The sequence below is a fragment of the Miscanthus floridulus genome, chromosome 14 (genome assembly GCF_019320115.1).
Source record: "Miscanthus floridulus cultivar M001 chromosome 14, ASM1932011v1, whole genome shotgun sequence".
NCBI classification, from domain to species: domain Eukaryota; kingdom Viridiplantae; phylum Streptophyta; class Magnoliopsida; order Poales; family Poaceae; genus Miscanthus; species Miscanthus floridulus.
Window position 1 is genome coordinate 54232459 of NC_089593.1, and position 5897 is coordinate 54238355.

The 5897-nt window shown below is 38.4% G+C and overlaps 1 non-coding gene across 1 annotated transcript; it reads left to right on the forward strand.

Moving 5' to 3' along the window:
* Positions 1-3723: 3723 nt before the first annotated feature.
* Positions 3724-3830, forward strand: LOC136506362 (small nucleolar RNA R71). The gene has a single exon (XR_010771571.1). It is a non-coding gene; the product is annotated as a small nucleolar RNA R71 (small nucleolar RNA).
* Positions 3831-5897: the final 2067 nt, after the last annotated feature.

Below are 5897 nucleotides of genomic sequence, written 5' to 3' on the forward strand. Positions count from 1 at the left end.
TATGCTCCTTTGAAAGCTTATCTCTGTTTTGAAACTTGAAATATTTTTTCAAGAGAACATGAGCTATCTTATTCTTCTCTTTTTCATCTTTTTTTTCGGGCGAGCATCTAAGTATCCATTGTTCTAGATATCTCAGACACTTGTCATTTTTTCTCAACTCTTTTTTTATGAATAACTTTTGCATAGCCCATGCTTCTTTTCTACAACAAAACTTTTAAGAGATAGTAACAAAAACTTAGAGTATTTATTTGGTGGATGAAAAATCTATCAAGCATATTTTTGCTGTTTACTTCCAGTGTAGGAGTAAAACATTTTTGGGTTGATCTAAATGGAATGGCATGTTTTTGCGCCTACCCCCAGTGTAGGAGTAGTGCATATGTGGGTGGTGTGTACGTGATCTTAATTTTAAGAGCATGAAAAACTTCTCATAAGGGTTAACAAAGCTTGACTAAATTCAATGTAAAACAAGCAGCATATAAGTGGAAGTTTTCCTAGCCTAAATAACATGTATGGCTCTGGTAGGAATTCAAGTTTTGTCATACAGGAATTCATCATGTAGCATTTTTATGTTTTTCAAAAGATAAATCTCCAAAACTTAGTATCACTTGGAACAAGATAAACAGTAGCTTAGACCTTCTCATATCATATTCGTCAATTACCTAGACTTAGATCGAGCATATGCTACCCATGAGTTTCAAGTTCAGAGTAAATTCTTATATCAAAACAATTTTATCCAAAACTCGGGAGAATTCAAGGTTGAAAACTAGGTACTTAAAAAGAATTACAATAGAGCAACTATTCATCATTTCCATTTTAAGAGATTAGTTTTAGAGTCCTTTTTATTTATTTATTTAGCTCTTAAAAATCAAACTTCAAGAAAACTAGACACATTTTTTTATTTTATTTTTATCACACATTATATATAGCTAACACAAAGATAAATTTTTATTTTGTTTTTAGTTATACATCTTTTTTAGCAACTATAGAGCAAACTTAAAATTAATAAAACCAAAAGGGAAAGAACTGCTTATCTAGATACATGGGGGATACCCTTTCCCCAAGCTGGTTGTTGTTGTGGTTGCTCAATGAGGTGGCCGAATGTTTGATGTTGTCTTTCTCAGAGCGGTTTTGCTATCGGAAGTCCTTCTCGTCCATCAGGATGTACTCCTGATGAGGAGAGATGAAGACGACCAAGTGAACTTGCTCTTGATCTTGTGCATGATCCTGCAAAATGTCAACAAGAACAACAAAACTCATGGAACAGATTAGAATAAGAGGGTTAGCGGTCAGCCGTCCAGGGGTTAGTCGTTCTTGGAATTTAGAAGTAATCTGGAATTGGAAGAATTTTAGCAGGATGTCTATCTAATATTTTTGGATTTTATGATATAATGGAATATAACTAAATGTATGCATGGTATTTTTATATTTTTTTATGCCACCACGGTGAATATTCCTGCGGGTTTTTACACACCGTGAAATTTATTCACATGGGGCTTAGGATTTTATAATGCAGTAATGAGATTTTTATTTTCTTTTCTAAATGCAATGCAAATGCAGAAAAGATAAATATGCTAAAGTGAAAATAATTTATGCAATGTGAAAAAGCAAATATGGATAACTATCAATTTTAACTCCCGGCAAGGGTTCGGCGTTTTGAGTCCTCCAAACATGACTCCTCCAATCTTGTTATTCTTCGGGTCCATCATTCGGTCCTGGAGATGGAGACCTTGATGGTTGCACCTCTTGTGATGGTGACTCTGATGATGACGCCACCATTTTCTTCCAAACCTGTTTGGTCTATGGACATGCTTTTGGCGTAGTAGGTTCATTATTGTCAACTTCTCTTTCTTCTTCATTCTTTGGGAGTTGATTCCTCTAGCGTTGGGATGATTGACGTCTTCTCTTGGGACAGATCTTCTTTGGCTATTCATAAGTTGTATAACTATTGAAGTAGCATCATACCTTTTGTCCTAGAAATTGGAAGTGGATTTGTCCTAATCCAATGTAGATGATTGCGTTGGTAGTGTTGAGGAATGGTCTTCCAAGGATGATAGGTATGTCTTCTTCTTCCTCTCCCATGTCAAGAATCATAAAGTCGGTAGGGACATAGTAATCTTGTATCTTTACCATGATGTCTTTTGCTATTCCTTCTGGAAATCAGACTGTTTTATTCGCCATCTGTAATTTCATATATGTAGGAAACAAAGGCTCACCAAACAAATAGTCATAGGTTACCTTGGACATCATGTTGACACCCAATCCAATATCATAGAAGGTGTTGTGGAATATTCTTTGTCCAATTCAACAGTCGATCATCGGTATGCGTGGATCCTCCTTAGTAAGGAATGATGAAGTGAGGAGGTGGTCGTACTCTAATCAAAGTATGTTGATCATCTTGACTGATTCTTCTCTTGGCTGCCTGGCCCTATTCTTCCTTCTTTGGTTGTTTTTTTTCTTGCTTACTATTGTATCCTCGGACAGATACGACATCTGTGGATGACTAGGAGAATGCAATATATGATTTTTGAAGGTAAATTTCTCCTTTCTATCCTTAATTGTGAAGTAGATTTTGGCACTGTCCACGTAGATGATGGCTTTTGCGGTGCTTAGGAATGGTCGACACAAAATAATGGGTGCCCTTATATCTCCACCTGAGTCTAAACCCACAAAGTCTATGGGTCTGTACAAGGCTCCAACTTGTACACAGATATCTTCAAGAATTCCCTTGGGGTAGCAGAGTGACTGATCTGCAAGCTGCAAACGCATATTTGTGTATAGCAAAGGATCTCCATGCATTTTCTCATAAATTACCTTTGGCATGATGTTAACACTTGCTCTGAAATCACAGATAGCTTCTTGGAACACATGAGGTCCAATGGCTATGGGGATAACAGGACTTCCTGGATCACCTTTCTTGATGGGTATGGAATAATCCTCCCATCCTCCACTAAATGGTTCGCTGTAGAATACTGCATTGTGAATGTCGATAAGATTTGTAGTTTTGGGGTCTTCTGGTTGCCTTGGGATCTTACCTTTGTCGATCGAAGGAACAGCAGCCGCCAGCTGAGCTATTTGTGATTCTATCATTTTATTAAAGCTATGTTGATTTTTAATGGCTGAGGAGAAGCTATCCATTCTATTATTTATATTTTCTAAGATTTTGTCATTTGACGCTAGTTTTCTAGATAAACCCTCCATAATTTTAGCTGGACTAGAGACTAAATCTCTCAAAGATGGTTGGTTATTGAAATTATTAAAATTATTACTATGGTAATTACCTTGGTAGTTTGGCCTCTGTTGCTGATTCCATCATTGATTCTGTTGAAGACGATAGTTGTTGTTGATGAAGTTCACATCCTCATGGGTTTTAGGACAATTGTTCCTTGAATGCCCGGTGTTTCCACATTCTTCACATGTCATGTGGGAATCATGTATGTGCATGACTTCCTACTTCTCAGTGACTCAATCTTCAAGCCTTTTCATCAACTGATCCATCTTAGCAGACAACATATCTACCTCCTTGAGTTGATGCATACCTCCACCTCTCTTGTGGGGTTGAAGATGTTCTTCATTCCATCCTTGGTTGGAGGCCATCTTCTCTATGAGAGCTATTGCTTGTGTGATTGTGAATGATAAAATGCACCTCTAGCAGCAGCATCTACAATCTCACGAGTGATGTTTGTCAACCCATGATAGAAAGTCTACATGAGTAGCCAATTCTTCATCCCATGATGAGGACATTCTGATATGTATTCTTGAAAGCGTTCCCATGCCTTAGGGACAGATTCATTATGTTGCTATTAGAAACTAGAGATTCTTCCACGCAGGGCGTTGGTTTTGCCCATGGGGAAGAACTTTGCTAGGAAGGCAGTGGAGCAATTTTCCTAGGTAGTATTCCTGTCTTTGTTGGCACAAAACCATTGCTTCGCCTTCCCCAAAAGTGAAAATGGGAAAAGGCAAAGTAATATGGCGTCTCTAGTAACTCCTTTGATGGTGAAAGTGCTGCAAATCTCCAGGAAGTGTTGGAGATGAGCACTCACATCTTCATGTGCCTTTCCACAAAACTGGCTAGCTTGCACCTTGTTGATGAGTTCTAGCTTGGGCTCAAAAGCATTGTCTCCAATGTTAATCACCGGTCCAGTATGGATGTTGGTCATAGTTGGAGCAGAGAATTCACGAAGAGTCTTATCGGCCATGGCTTCGAAAACTGGTGTTAAGCTACGCCTTGTCTGGTTGTCTTCCAATTCTAAAGCTAAAACTTTCTTGAGTTTGGCTTTAGTCCTCCTGAATAGTGCTTCTGGATCCTCCTGAATAGCTTGCACCATTGAACGTAGTCCTATGTGAACAAGGACCATAGTCCTATATGGATTCTGTACCATTCATGTTGTATATTGATGAATAATTAGTTTTGAAGTAGAATTATAACAACTTTTTTCTTCTCTATATCTATATGATTGGGTTGGACGAAAATTTAGAGATAGTAGAAATTTTGGCTCTTCAATATTAGGTATAGATACATATATTAGTTTGATTGGAATAAGCCTCAATTTAGTTAAGTCACACAAACATTCGAAGAAAGCCAAAATTAAGCTCCAAAACACACGTACATCTAGCACTACATGATATGCACCAATTTTAATGGGAAAATAATCTCAGGAGGAGAAAGGAAATGTCGAAAGGTTACATGAGTAAGGAATTATATTAGCCTTAGTTTAGATTTAGTCCTGAGCTCAAATCCAAATAATGCTTGATTAGTTTACTTTTTGAAATAAATTATCACTTAATTTTGGAAAGTGACTTTTAGCATCCTTTTTAGACAATCTGTTTGATCTTCTAAAAAAATGAGTTTAGGGTTTAATAAAAGGGTCAAGGCTGTATTTTTTCTTGAGGAAAATAGGAGGGGAACCCCCCCTACTGAACTCCTTTTTATAAATGTTAAGCCTCTACAAAAGAACAAAAACAAAACTATTTGCAAGAAACCGCGAAGTGATTGACATGAAACGAGATTTGTTTGGCATGGAACCCAGGAGCGGAGCCCCCAAGACAAGAGCAAAGAGCAAGGCTTACTAATTCAGTAAGCCTAAATTGAAAACTAGAAAAGGATGCTAAAAGGAAGAAGGAACCAACAAGAGCTTCTGAAGGATGATGCACAACTTTATTGAAACGTACCAAACATTGATACGGGAATCAACAGCCATGGGAGTGATCCAGCGATGCGATAAATCTTGACGAGGATCCCTTCAGATCCTAGGATCTCCAGTGTTAGAGATCACCAACCACCGGAGAAGACAAGGTTGTTGTCAGGGCCATATTGTAATTCTAAATTATTCTTGTCAGAATTATTTACTCTGACAATGAAGATCAATGTATCGCGCACAGGGAATCAGAAGGGTAGCATAGGGGACACAGAGTTATACTGGTTTGGGTACATGGTACCCTACGTCTAGTTTGGAGTAGATTTGTTGTCTCTTATGCTCGAGTTTACAAGGGGTGCTGATGGCCAGTTGCCAGAGATTTCTATACAATGTAGCGGTATGCCGATCGGGGTCTCCCCACCCCTCATTATACAATCCAAGGAGTGGGTTTATAGATAGAGTCCCATTCAATTTTCATATGAGTTTCTAAATACATATTGAATGCCTTGTGTCTTCGAAGTAGATGGTACCCTGACTGGTTCAGGCTTCTCATGTAGCCAGCTTGGTGTACCTTGTCCCCTTTGGGTAGTTTTCCATGCGGTGAGGTACCTTGTGTACATATCACTATCGATACAGGATCCTAGGGGTTCCCTATCGGTTCAACTTCTGTGCTAGGCCCATCGTTGGCCCACGGTCTGTTTGAAGGACATGAAGCAAGGTGGCGTGGACTTCAAGCTATCAAGGACTGACCTAGTTGGCTTA